Below are 14970 nucleotides of genomic sequence, written 5' to 3'. Positions count from 1 at the left end.
ACAACGTAACCAAACCTATGGGATACTATGAAAGCAATGATAAGAAGAAAGTTCATAACACTAAAGAAAGTGGAGAAATCTCACACTACTGACTTAACAACACACCTGAAAGCTCAAGAACAAAAAGAGGTAGACTCACCCAGGATGAGTAGAAGACAGGAAATAATCAAATTGAGGGCCAAAATCAATAAAATAGAAACAAAGAAGACAATACTGCTATAGGAGGTCCTTCTATGTGTTGCTTTCATTGGTTAATTAATAAAGAAACTGCTTGGTCTGATAGGGCAGAATATAGGTAGGTGGGGTAGACAGAACTGAATTCTAGGAGGAAGAAATAAGGGTCAGAGATTGCTGACATGGAGCCAGCCACCAGGTCAGACATGCTGAATCTTTCCCGGTAATGCATGACCTCGTGGTGACATACAGATTATTAGAAATGGGCTAAATGAAGATATGAGAGTTAACCAATAAGAGGGTAGAGCTCATGGGCCAAGCAGTAATTTAATAATACAATTTCTGTGTGATTATTTTGGGTATAAGCTAGCTGGGTGGCCAGGACAAAAAGCAGGCCCTCTCTCCTTTCAACACAATACAAAGAATCAATGAAACAAAGAGCTGTTTCTTTGAAAAAAATCAACAAGACAGACAAACCCTTATCTAAACTAATCAAAAGGCAGAGAGAGAAGATCAATTAACAAAATCAGAAATGAAAAAGGAGGATATAACAACAGACACTGAGGAAATCCAGAGAATCATTAGGACATATTACAAAAACCTGTATGCCACAAAATTGGAAAATGTAAAGGAAATGGACAATTTTCTGGATAGGTATCACATACCAAAATTAAATCAAAATCAGGTGAACAATAAAATAGACCTATAACCTGCAAGGAAATAGAAATTGTCGTCAAAAGCCTCCCAACTAAAAAAATGCCCAAGGCCTGATGGTTTTACCACAGAATTCTACCAAAAATTCAAAGAAGAGGTAATACCTATACTCCTCAAATTGTTCCACATAATAGAAACAAAAAGAACGTTGCCAAACTCTTTCTATGAGGCTACAGTTACCCTAATACAGAAATCACAAAGACTCAACCAAGAAAGAGAATTATAGACCAATCTCACTCATGAACAGTGATGCGAAAATATTCAGTAACATAGGGGCAAATTGAATAGAAGAACACATAAAAAAAATCATCCATGATGATCAAGTCGGCTTCATCCCAGAAATGCAGGGATGGTTCAACATATCAAAATCTATCAATGTAATACATATATAAATAAACTGAAAGAAAAAAACATATTTTCATCTCATTAGATGTTGAAAAAGCACTTGACAAAATCCAGCACCCCTTCATGGTAAAGGTCATGGAGAGATCAGGGATACAAGGAACATATCTAAACAAATTAAAGCAGTATACAGCAAGCTAACAGCCAACATCAAATTAAGTAGAAACTCCAAGGGATTCTACTAAAATCAGGAACAAGAGTAGGCTGACCACTTTCTCCATATCTATTCAACATAGTTCTTGAAGTTCTGACTAGAGAAATAAGACAAGAAAAGGAGATCAACTGGATACAAATTGGAAAGAAAGAAGTCAAACTTTTGCTATTTGCAGATGATATGATAGTATACATAAGTGACCCCAAGAATTCTACCAGGAACCTCCTACAGCTGATAAACACCTTCAGTAATGTGGCAGGATACAAGATCAACTTAAAAAAAAAATCAGTAGCCCTCCTATATATGAATGATAAAGAAACTGAGAAATAAATTAGAGAAACACCACCATTTACAATAACCACAAATAACGTAAAATATCTTGGGGTAACACTAACCAAACAAGTGAAAGAACTGTTCAATAAGAACTTTACATCTTTGAAGAATGAAATTATCTCCCATGCTCTTGTGTAGGTAGGATCAAAATAGTAAAAAAAAATGGCAATCTTCCCAAAAGCAATCTACAGATTCAATGTAACCAAAATCAGCACAATTCTACACAGACGGCAAATGAACAATACTCAACTTCATATGGAAAAACAAAAAACCCAGGATAGCCAAAACAATCCTTCATAATAAAGGAACTTCTAGAGGCATCACCATCCCTGACATCAAGCTCTATCTATAATATCTACAGTAATGAAAACAGCCTAGTACTGGCATAAAAACAGACAGGTTGACAATGAAATCAAATTGAAGACCCAGATACCAATCCACATGCCTATGAACACCTGATTTTTGGTAAAGAAGATAAAATTACACAATGTAAAAAAAAAATCTTCAACAAATGGTGTTGGCATAACTGGATGTCAGCATGTAGAAGAAGGCAAATAGATCCATATCTGTCCCCATGCACAAAATTCAAGTCCACATGCACTAAAGACTTCAATATAAATCTGATCACACTGAACCTGACAGAAGAGAAAGTGGAAAGTAGCCTTCAATGCATGGGTACAATAGACTACTTCCTAAATATAACCTTAGTAGCACAGATATATTGGGGGGGGGGGGGGTTGAGACAGGGTTTCTCTGGTTTTGGAGCCTGTCCTGGAACTAGCTCTCGTAGACCAGGCTGGTCTCGAACTCACAGAGATCCACCTGCCTCTGCCTTCCGAGTGCTGGGATTAAAGGCGTGCGCCACCCTCACCCGGCAGTAGCACAGATATTAAGAGCAACAATAAATAATGGGATCTCCTGAAAATCAGAAGCTCTGTAAAGCAAAGGACACAGTTAATAAGACAAAAAGGCAGCCTCCTGAATGGGAAAAGATCTTTACCAGTTCCACATCAGACAGAGGACTGATCTCCAAAATATATAAAGAACTCAAGAAATTAGACATCAAAATATCAAATAATCCAATTTAAAATGCGGTACAGCCGGGCCATGGTGACACATGCCTTTATTCCCAGCACTTGGGAGGCAGGCGAATCTCTGTGAGTTCAAGGCCAGCCTGGTCTATAAGAGCTAGTTCCAGGACAGGCTCCAAAGGTACAGAGAAACCCTGTCTCCAAAAACCAAAAACCAAGAAAAAAAAATGGGGTACAGATCTAAACCGAAATATCAACAGAATGGCTGAAAGACACTTAAGGAAATGTTCAACATCCTTAACCACCAGGGAACAGCAAATCAAAACGACTCTTACACCTGTCAAAATGGCTAAGATCAAAAACACTGATGACAGCTTATGCCGAAGAGGATGTGGATAAAGGAAACACTCCTTCACTGCTGGTGGGAGTGTAAACTTGTACCACCACTCTGGAAATCAGTATGGCGGTTTCTCAGAAAATTGGAAATCAACCTTCCACAAGGCCCAGCAATACCACTCTTGGGCATATACTCAAAGGATACTCAACCATACTACAAGGACATTTGTTCAGCTATGTTCATAGCAGCATTCTTTGTAAAACCAGAACCTAGAATCAACCTATATGTCCCTCCATTGAAGAATGGATTTAAAAAAAAAATGGAGTACTACTCAGAGGTAGAAAACAATGACATCTTGAAATTCACATGCAAATGGATGGAACTAGAAAAAAACATCCTGAGTGAGGTAACCCAGATTCAAGAAGATGCGCATTATATGTACCCACTCATAGGTGGATACTAGCTGTAAAGCAAAGAATAAGGAGCCTACAGTCCATGACCCCAGAGAAGATAAGTAACAAGGAGAACCCTAAGAGAAACATACATAGATCCCCTGGGAAGGGGAAATAGACAAGATTTCCTGACAAAATTAGGAGCCTGGGGGTGCGGAGAAGAGGGAAGGTGAAAAAAAGAGGAGGAAGGGAGAAAGGGAAGGGGGAGAACTAGAGGGAAGGACAGAGATGGAGAACAAGGAAAGAGGTATCTTGATTGAGGGAGCCATTGTAGAACTAGTAAGAAACCTGGCACTAGAGAAATTCCCAGAAATCCACAAGGATGACCCCAGCTAAGACCCTAAGCAATAGACAAGGTGCTTGAACTGGCCTTGCCCTGTAGTCAGATGGATAACTATCTTAAAATGTTATCATAGAACCTTCATCCAGCAACTGATGGAAGCAGATGCAGAGAACCATAGTGGAGCATTGGGCTAAGCTCCCAAAGTCCAGTTGAAAACAGGGAGAAATGAGAATATGAGCAAAGAGGTCAAGACCATGATGGCGATCCCCACTGAAACAGCTTATGTGAGCTAATGGAAGCCTACCAACTCCAGCCTGAAAGCAAGGGAATAAGTGTAGGAACAAACTAGGCCCTCTGAATATGGGTGACAGTTGTATGGCTGGGGCAGACTGTGGGGCCACTGGCAGTAAGACCGGAATTTATTCCTACTGCTTGGCTCCAATTCTCTCTGGAGGGATACCTTGCTCAGCCTAAATATAGTGTGGAGGGCCTTGGTCCTGCCTCAAAGCAATGTGCTAGACTTTGTTGACTACCCATGGGAAGCCTTACACTTTCTGATTGGATGGGGGGAGTCAAGGGGGTGGGAAGGGGGTAAGGTGGAGGGAGCAGAAGGAAAGAAGGAAATGAGAACTGGATTTAGCACGTAAAATGAGAAAAGAGAATTAAAATTTTAAAAAGATTACAGGATATAAAATTTAAAAAAATTACAGAAGCCAAAGCAATTTTTGTAATCTGCTTACCTGAATAAATGTAGTTGACACATCTGATTTCACAAGCATCAACACTGTACCTTTCTTTGCATTATCAAATTGAAAAGGAACTGATTAGCTGGGTATGGAACACTGCCATCCCAGCACCCAGGAGACTGAGGCAGAAGAACTGAGAGTTTAGGAACAGCCTGGATATCAAAATAACACTCTGAGTTAGAGGGTCCTGAATTAGGACAATGTATAATGGTGTATCATGAAAATGCCATGTTGAGTCCCATTGTTCCATGCTAAGCTACATTTAGTCACAAAGAAGAAAGTCGCAGCTGTGCTCCCGGGTCTGCAGTTTATCGCTGCCATGGATGAAATCAGCTCTATATTTTCCAGGCTAGCCCCTTGTAACCACACCTCCTACCTCTTCATCTCTCACTACATCTAGTGCCCCTGTGTCAGGGCAAACACTAGAGGTTTGCACGCTGAAATTTACTAATTTTTATCTTGTGGGTTTTTTTTGGGGGGGAGGCTGATTTTTATTTTGTTTGAGACAGGGTTTCTTTACATATCCCTGACTAACCTAGAATTCACTATTTAGACCATGCTGGTTCTAAACTCAGCAAGATCTGCCTGCCTCTGCTTCCATCTTTGCCTGGTATATATATATATGTGTGTGTGTGTGTGTGTGTGTGTGTGTGTGAGAGAGAGAGAAAGAGAGAGAGAGAGAGAGAGAGAGAGAGAGAGAGAGAGAGAGAGAGAGATCTGCCCAGCTGTAGTAGTGAGAATATTTAAAATCCATTCTCTTGGCAGTTTTCAAGCATACAATACATGAAGAACCATCACTTTTTCTTTCTTTCTTTGCTTTTTTTTTTTGTTTTCGTTTTTTTTTTTTGTTTGTTTGTTTGCTTGCTTGTTTGTTTCAAGGCTATGCTGGAACTCACTCTGTAGACCAGGCTTGCTTTGAATGAGGAGATCCACCTGCCCCTGACTGAAGTGGACTAGGATTAAAGGTGTGACCTAGCTGGGCGGTTGGTGGCGCACGCCTTTAATCCCAGCACTGGGAGGCAGAGGCAGGCGGATCTCTGTGAGTTCGAGGCCAGCCTGGTCTACAAGAGCTAGTTCCAGGACAGGAACCAAAAGCTACAGAGAAACCCTGTCTCGAAAAATCAATAAATAAATAAATAAATAGATAGATAGATAGATAGATAGATAGATAGATAGATAGATAGATAGATAGATAGATAGATAGATAGATAAAGGTGTGGCCTACACCGCTGCTTAGCTTCTTTTTCTATTTGTTTTTTCAAGACAGGGCTTCTCTATAGCTTTGGAGCCTGTCCTGGAACTAGCTCTTGTAGACCAGGCTGGCCTCGAACTCACAGAGATTCGCCTGCCTCTGCCTTCCAAGTGCTGGGATTAAAGGTGTGTGCCACCGCCACACGGCTTTCTTTTTCTTTAAAAAAAAAATTATGTCTTTTGTATGTATGTTTGCCTGCATGTATGTATGTACGTGTACCATATGCCTGCCTGTTACCCAAGGAGTACAAAAGAGAAAAGCAGGTACCATGGCATTAGCATTAACAACTGAGAATTGGACCTTGGATGCTCTAACAATGTCCCCAGTCTGATGGGGTGACTGATGGGGAGGAAGGACAGCTGTCGTTTAGATGACATGTCACACTAAGAGGCCAATTTGCCTTGCTGGTGGTACCCTTATGTTATTGCAGGTTCCCAATAGAATGACATTTGAAGAAGCTACCGGTGATGGGAATTTAGTGAGAGCAAAGACTGAGAAGCACACAGATTAAAAACCCAAGGCTGCTGTAGGATGTCCTTATGTATATATGTGTTACTTTTATTGGTTAATGAATAAAGCTGCTCTCAGCCAGTGGCTTAACAGAGTAAAGCCAGGTGTGAAATTCAAACAGAGTTGTAGAGAGAGAGTAGGCAGAGCCAAAGAGAAGCCACGGAGCTGCTGCAGGAGGACCTAGGAGACAGTCATCAGACCGACGGAACTTTACCAGTAGGCCACAACCATGTGGCGATACACAGATTAATAGGAATGGGTTAATTTTAGATATAAGAAGTAGTTGGCAATATGCCTAAGCTATTGGTCCTGCAGTGTTATATATAATATAGTTTCTGTGTGATTATTATATTTCGGGTCAGGTCAGCCGGGAACAAATGAACAGGCTCCGCCTATACAAGGCTTAAGCAAGACAATGAAAAGCAGGAAGCCAGCCTAAGTGGTCCAAAAATAATAATGAAATGTATTATTTCTGCAATTAACTGACATTTTATTTTATTTTATTTTATTTTATTTTATTTTATTTTATGAGACAGGGTTTTCCTGTATAGCCCTGGCTGCCCTGGAACTATTATTTCTATAGTTCAGGCTAGCCTCAAACTCCAGATCCACTTGCCTATGTCTCCTGGGTGCTAGAATAAAAGGCCTATGCCACCACACCAAACTATTTTTTTTCTTTTGGGACAATGTCTCACTAATGTAGATCAGGCTGGCTTAACTCAAAGAAATTTGCCCCAGACTCCCAAGTGCTGGGAATAAAAGAAACTAAGTATAGTCCTAGAAATAATGGAAATTTAAACAATTCCTTTTTCAGAGTGTTGTTTGGTTTATTTTCTTAAGACAGGGTCTTATTATGTGTACTTGGCTCTTCTGGAACTTGCTATGTAGACCAGGCTGGCCTGTTGGCCTCAAACTTGTGGTAATACTCCTGCCTCTGCCTCCCAAGTGCAGAAATTGGAAGCCTGGGTTCTCCTCCACCCCGGCCGGGAAGGGTGATATGACTGGACCAGCACTGGCCTCCCTATGGCTGCCATTTTCAGTTTTCAGAGTCTGTTGACTGTAGTCTTGCTGCTTATATGTACGTATATTTATATCCAATCCCTGGCACCCAGCCTCCTGGACAAGATAAAACTGGCTTATTGGAAATATTTTAGAAGTGTGCCCGAATTGGTGAACACAAGAGTCCTTATGTAGCTGTATGCTGTATAGTGATGGCCTTCAGCATCCTCTTCATACAATAGCTTCGGAAACTATCAGCGTGTGATTGCCATCAGACTCTAAACAAGGACTTGCCTCCGGAAAACAATGGGAAGAATACTTAACCCTTTTATCTCTGAACATGGAATAAGATAAATTTTGAGATAAATTTTGGAATAAGTTATATTTTTATACTATTGAACCAATGAGTATATAAATAATTAGGATGTAACAGTTTAATACACAGGAATGTGATGATTACAGCAATAAAAAAAGAAATTGCAAGCCTGTACCATGATGCCCAAGTCCTCCCCCTACCCCCGCCCCACCCCTCTGCCACCTCCCCTGCCACCCCACCCACCCACCCCCCACAATGTCTCACTGTGTACTTCCTTGTCTTGGCTGGTTTCAACTTTATAATCTTGCCAAGTCCCAGTGCCTGCCAAGTTCAGCAGGGGCATGCTGTTTGAAGCTTTGAAGAGTGCTTCCTGACCCCTCGAGAAGTCTTCATCAGTACAGTGTAGCACCAGTATGAGAGAAAGCCCTGTTCCCTAACACTGCCTTTATCTGGACTTCTTCTCATAGCAGATCAAGCTATAAAACAGTAGTGGCTGCCAGGGTTCTGTAGATGCCTTAAGTGTTGTCCATTTCTTCCCACAGGATACTGTTCTCTCTAGAACTACCATTTCCTCCGCCTGCCTGTCAAGGATGTTGGTCTTTTCCTACTGCATTAAAAGAATTGAGGTACTAATGGTCCATCTGTCATATGCTAAGCAGAGGTTTACGAAGTTTGTAAGGGCCTGGGTTTGACTGAATAGATTTGGTGGTATATAATAAATTTGGAGGCTAGAGAGATGGCTCCATGTTTAAGAACCCTGGCCGCTCTTCCAGACATCCTGGAAGCAGTCCCTAGAAACAATATAACTGTGTGTTATTCCAATCTGGGGTCAGTAGGGTGGTATTCTGACATTTTCTGGTCTCTATGGGCAAACATTGCATGCAGTACACATACAAACATTCGATCAAAAATCAAGTGATGAAATAAATGGTTTTTTTAAAAAAAAATTAAAGCCAGGCATGGTGGCACATGCCTTTAATCAAAGTTCCATGACAGTTAGGGCTGTTACACAGAAAAACCCGGTCTGGAAAAAAAAAGAAAAGAAGAAAGGAAAGGAAAGGAAAGGAAAGGAAAGGAAAGGAAAGGAAAGGAAAGGAAAGGAAAGGAAAGGAAAGGAAAGGAAAGGAAAGGAAAGGAAAGGAAAGGAAAGGAAAGGAAAGGAAAGGAAAGGAAAGGAAAGGAAAGGAAAGGAAAGGAAAGGAGGGACGGAGGGAAAGAGAGGAATGGGAAGGGAAGGGGAAAGGGAAAGGGAAAGGGGAAAGGAAAAAGGAAGGGTGGGAAAAAAAGGAAAAGAAAATTTAAATTATTGTTTAGAATAACAACTCTATTTGTAGCTTAGCATTTCTTTTAGGTCTTTCAGCAGTATGTCCTAAAGAAACCTAGAGAAGGAATTTCCGAGAAACACTTTGTTCTTTATGGAGAAAAGTCTCTGTGTAGCCTTGACTAGTGTGGAACTTGCACTATAAGCCAGGTTAACCTCAAACACACAGAGGTCCTCCTGCCCCTGCTTCCCCAATGCTAGACTAAAGGCATGAGACCCACCCTAGCAATTTCATGATATGCTTTTAAATTTGAAAACATGCATCTATAAAAATGTTAGTGTCACTTCTTAAAAAGGCTAAGAAATTGTTTCAAATTAAAGAAGACTAAAAAGACAGGACAACTAACTATTTGTGCAGTTCTAGATTGGATGTTTAAAGGAGAGGACAGTGTAACGTGAAGCTAACTTCGGGTTAGCTGAGAAAATTGTACACACATATTATATGTCAAACTTATTGCAAGTGAAAATTGAGCAGGGATTACATAAAAATATTGTCCTAATTAGGGCACTTTATCGCTATGATGAAACATGACCAAAAGCGACTAGGGGAAGAAGGGGTTTATTTTAGCTTATGCTTCCACTGACGAAAGTCAAGACAGGAACCCAAGCAGAGCAGGAACCTGGAGGCAGGAGCTGATGCAGAGGTCATGGAGATGAGCTGATTACTGACCTATTTCCTCTGGCTTGCTCAGTCTGCTTTCTTAAAGGACCCAGGACCACCAGCCCAGGAACAGTACCCCCCACAATGGGCCGGGGCCTCCGTCATCAGTCACTTAAAAGAAAATGCCTTACACGTAGGCATTTTTTTCAACTGAATTTCCTGCTTTAAGGTAACACTAGCCTATGTCAAGTCAACATAAAACTATCCAGCACAGATACTTTTATTTATGTGTGTGTATGTGTGAATATGTGTGTGTGTGTGTGTGTGTGTGTGTGTGTGTAAAACTATAAAATGTAAAACAAATAGAAAAGCAAATAAGATAAAAGGTTACCAAGCAAGTAAAACCTAGGGGAAGGACACATGGAAAATTTTTCACCATTGTTCTCATGACTTTAAAATTTTATGACTTTATTTATTTTGGGGCAGGATTTCTTTGCATAGTCCTGGCTGCCCTGGAACTCACACTGTAGACCAGGCTGGCCTTGAACTCTGCCTCCATGCTGGGATTAAAGGGCACCACCACACCCAGCCCTTTAGAGACGGCTAAGCAGTTAAGAGCACTTGCTGTGCTTGTAGAGCATCCAGATTCAGTTCCCAGCACCCACATCATGGCTCATAACCATCTGAACACAAGTTCCAGAAGATATAATAAGTCTTCTGGCCTCCTCAGGCAGAACATGCATATGGTACACACGCATATATACATAAAATTAAAATAAATTAAAATTTTAATGTTATCTCCAGCTGGGTGTGATGGCACAGACCTTTAATCCCAGCAGAGGAAAGGTAGAGGCAGGAGAACTCTGTGACCTTCAGGGGCAGCCTCAGCTAGCTACACAGGAAGAGATGCTGTCTCAAAAACAAAAACAAAGAACAAGGTTATTTCCAAATAAGCTATACTTTTGCTTGATAGTTTGGGTTTCGTATTTGTTCTCCTGCTTTGGTCTCCTCCTTGGTACTGGGATGATAACAGGGCAGCACATCCAGCTGATGACTCTATAACACAATGCATTTGAACTTAACAGTCAGTCTTCCAAAAGCCGGTTATGAAATATGGATATAATTATCCCAAATTGTTCAGGAAAACAGGAGGCTGACACAGGAGAATCATGAGTTCAAGGCAAGCCTATGACACAAACTGAGACCTTACCTACAAATATGAATAAAAATTACTTAAGAATGGCCATATTCTAACACCTAAGAAAGATTCCTGGGGGTCGCATGCTCTAGTGCCCACTGTGTGCACCTCACACAGGTGGGGTGAAGTGGAGAGAAGGTGTACCTCAAGGGCCAGGGGAGACAACTGGGCATCTTATGATATCTCTCCAGAAGAGTGCACCCTGGCACCACTCAACACTATGTCACATTACCAGAGAGCCAAGAGGTACTTGCTGAGTGTCTGCTGCTGTTGAAAATCACAATGAGCTGTTGGTTAACAGGAGATCAGTCATGGTCACTGTCTGCCATGACCCTTGCTAAGTTCCACTGACTAATTATACTTACCTGTACTTCTCAAGGCTGGCCTGCCAACTTTTTTGAGGTCTGTTGAACTGGAAGGAAACTCAAAGTGTCTCCATGATTTGGAAGCAGCACAAATCAGTCTGTTGAGGTCTATTTTTTGGTTTTTAGTTTTGGGTTTTTGCTGTTGTTGCTGCTGCCGTTATTGTTTTTAAGGGCCTCATCATGTAACTCTGGCTGCCCTAGAACTTAATAAGTAGGCCCAGCTGAACTTGAACTCATGGAGACCTAACTACATCTGACTTCTGAGTATTGGGATTAAAGGCATGTGCTACCACACTGCCTAAAATCAGTTTTTCTCTTTAGAAAAATGAAGTGGGAAGGCTAGAAAAACAATGCATGCAATGAAAACTGTTAACAGATTAATTGGCAAAAACTGATCATATAAAAATTGATTCTCAGCCAGGCAGTGGTGGCGCACGCCTTTAATCCCAGCACTCAGAAGGCAGAGGCAGGTGAATCTCTGTGAGTTTGAGGCCAGCCTGGTCTACAAGAGCTAGTTCCAGGAGAGGCTCTAAAGTTACAGAGAAATCCTGTCTCGAAAAACCAAAAAAAAAAAAAAAAAAAAAAGAAAAAAGAAAAAGAAAAAAGAAAAAAATTGTTTCTCTTTCATAATCACAGATTTGAAATGAAAAAAAAGGAAGTCTAAGAGTCAGAGCTCGCTAGAAGATTACTCACAGGAACCAACATTCCGATTTAGATGTACCCATAACTGCACTAAAAATGATAAAGAGAAGTCAGGTGACAGAACAGGTTCAGGCAATCCAGGTCAACCTAAGATGTATAAGACCCTGTTTTAATCGCCGTGGTGGCACACGACTTTAATCCCAACACTCGGGGGCAGAGGCAGGTAGATCTCTGTGAGTTCAAGGCCAACCTGGTCTTGAGAGTTCCAGGACAGGCTACAGAAGAAGAACAAAGAAGTATTGTGGAGATGCCTCCACAGGTTAAAATGCTGGCTTCACACAAACCTGAGGCCCTCAGGCAACTACAGCAAATAATAAACCAGAGAGACCTCATCTCAGTAAAGCAAAGGTGAGGGCCTACTCCGAACATTCCCCTCTTAACTTCTTACACATGCACGCAAACATGCAAACACAGTAAGTAAGTAAGTAAGTAAGTAAATATTTGAAATAAAAAAGTACCACCACTGGGGATATGTCAGTGTAGGACACGTGTGATGCATGGTCCAACCCTGACTCTGATGCCATGAACCCAAACATTAAAAAAGTAAATGTAGGGCTGGAGAGATGGCTCAGTGGTTAAGAGTACTGGCTGCAAGTTAGCCCTCTCTCTTGCCATTTCACCCTCTTGCCCCCTCTTTCTTTAAAACATTATGCAATTTGATATTGTCAATGAGGAATAAACCCAATTTTACCCAAGGGATTAAATATATTCTGAGCTGCAAGCAAAGGTCAGCAGCCCCAAATCACAGTTCAGAAAAACAACAGCTATGTATTTGTAATTATACACAGGGAGCATTCAGCAGACCTCTGAGATACCTTTATCTGTTAGCACTGTAGCTTGGGACGATAAGAATTCCCCGGCAAAAAGAAACACAAAAAAGGCATAGGGTATGGGCAACCAGATCTGAAGCTGGGGAGGGCAGGGCATGAAGCAATCTTCAGTAAAAAGTGTTGTGCAGAAGCAAGAATGGAAAGCCAGGCTGCCTAGTCCAGCCTCTGACCCTAAGCCCCACAACCTGCATGCTGGCTGCACTCACTTGCAGTACAGCTAAAACTCAAAGGTGGCTGGGTGTCACTGTGTACATTTTCAAACTCTAAACTTGGGGAAGAGGCAGAAAATGAGAAGTTCAAGGCCAGCCATGGTTAAGTGAAACCCAACCTCAAACAAACAAAACAAGACTTATGATGTTGTATTTTTTCAAAAATAAAAGGTGCCCCCCACCTAGTGTCTGTCATCTCAATAGTAGGAGCTGAAGCATGAGAATAGTGATTACAAAACAAGACTTTAGAAGCTACCTCTACTTTCCTTAGAAAGCAGATAGATAAAAAGATGGACATATGGATATTACAGAGAACCTTCAGTTGCACTGAAAATGGCAATACCAACTGATGATGCTAGTGGCTGAAGAACAAGGAACAGCACTCTTCATCAGAGTGTGGTGGCACATGCCTATATTCTCAGAACTGGGGGTAGCCCAGGTCAAACAGACAGCCTATCTCAAAAAGAAAGCTACCTAGCTCAGGTTGGTGGTGCATACATTGAATTCCAGTATTCTGGAGGTAGAAGCAGGCTGACCTCTGCAAGTTCGAGGCCAGCCTGGTCTACATAAAGTTCTGGGCTAGCTATACACAGTGTGACCTTGTCTCCGAAAAAACAAAACTAAATAAACAAACAAAAAACGAAATAGATAATGGTGTTCCTGACGAAGGACACTGGAGTTGATCTCTGATCTTCACGCCCATGTCCACATGAACACACATACACACAGAGACATAGAGAGGAAGAGGGAGAGAGAGAGAGAGAGAGAGAGAGAGAGAGAGAGAGAGAGAGAGAGAGAACACTAATCTGTATGCATAAGGTGAGATTAAATGCCCAGAGAACTTGCTTAAAATACCCAGAAGGTGGAGGTGAGGGGATAAAAGATGGAGGATGAGTGGTAGGAGTTAGACAAAACAAAATGATCTTTACATGGGCAATGCGTCTAAGGTATTTGTTAAACTAGTTGGTGTGTGTCAGCAACTCTCTGTGATTGCATTTTGTAAGCATGGGGAGGATAGTGTAATCTCACAAAACAATTTTCTAGACCCCTGAGAAAAGCTAGCATTCCAGCAAGAATCCTAAGAGTTCTTGAAAATGTACAGATGTTTCCATTTAAGAAAGCTCTGTAGGAAGAGGAGTTGTGGGGGATTGCCAGTGCAATGGCTTTGGAAGGCTAAAGCAGGAGGTCTACATTGAAGGTACCCTATCTCTGACAAAAAGGAATAAATCAAAACTTATTCTTTTCGGTAGAGCAGTGGTTCTCAAACTGTGGGTCATGACCTCTTTGGGGGTCAAACAACCTTTCTACAGATGTCACATATCAGATATCCTAAGTATCGGATATGTATATTATGATTAGTAACAGTAGCAAATTTACAGTTATGAACTATGAACAAAAATAATTTTATGGTTAGGGGTCACCACAACATGAAGGACTGTATTAAAGGGTCCTTTAATTAAAGGTTGTTTTACACTGTTCTGTTTTCTAAACTAATTAAATGGAGATGTACTCAGGAAGGCCATGGTGTCCCTGTCGTTGGGGAGGGCTACTTTCCATGAGGATTCTCTGAAAGTGGAACTCAGGGTGGAGCTAAGACGGACAGGGCCCCACACAAACAACAAATCGCTTCCCTTTTCTTAACAATAGTTTATATTGCTGCGTGGGGCCATGCATGTCAGGGGACAATTTCTGGAAAAGTAGTTCTCTCCTTCCACCTTATGGGATCCACCAATTGAACTCAAGTCATCAGGTTTGTACAAAAGTTCTTTAACCACTAAGCCATTTTGTCCAACACCTAGTTCTTTAAATATAAATGAGGCTATAAAAACAGAACTTTTCAACATTCCTACAGGCAGCACTAACTGAACTCAGTAGATGACAAAGTAGAAGGAGAGACATAGAAGTTGGAGGGAGATGTATTTGAGGAGATGAGAGGAGTTGGGGTAGAGCTGAGATTGGATATGACAAAATATGTCCACATGTATGGAATTGCCAGAAAGTAAATAAAATAAACACAAATAAGTAACTATTTTACAAACTA

General features: G+C 41.2%; 1 protein-coding gene and 1 pseudogene across 3 annotated transcripts in view; one reads left to right on the top strand and one right to left on the bottom strand.

The window, feature by feature from the left end:
* Nucleotides 1-14970, bottom strand: part of Kat2b (lysine acetyltransferase 2B) — a 142399-nt gene that overhangs the window by 81569 nt on the left and 45860 nt on the right. The gene's annotated exons all lie outside the window — the stretch shown is intronic.
* LOC126515457 (protein kish-A-like) lies at nucleotides 6916-7865 on the top strand (annotated as a pseudogene).

This window comes from Alexandromys fortis, unplaced genomic scaffold (genome assembly GCF_014885135.2).
Source record: "Alexandromys fortis isolate MF-2015 unplaced genomic scaffold, M_Fortis_MF-2015_v1.1 scaffold_121, whole genome shotgun sequence".
NCBI classification, from domain to species: domain Eukaryota; kingdom Metazoa; phylum Chordata; class Mammalia; order Rodentia; family Cricetidae; genus Alexandromys; species Alexandromys fortis.
The sequence above is the reverse complement of the archived record's forward strand: the minus strand, read 5'-3'. Positions and strand labels throughout refer to the sequence as shown.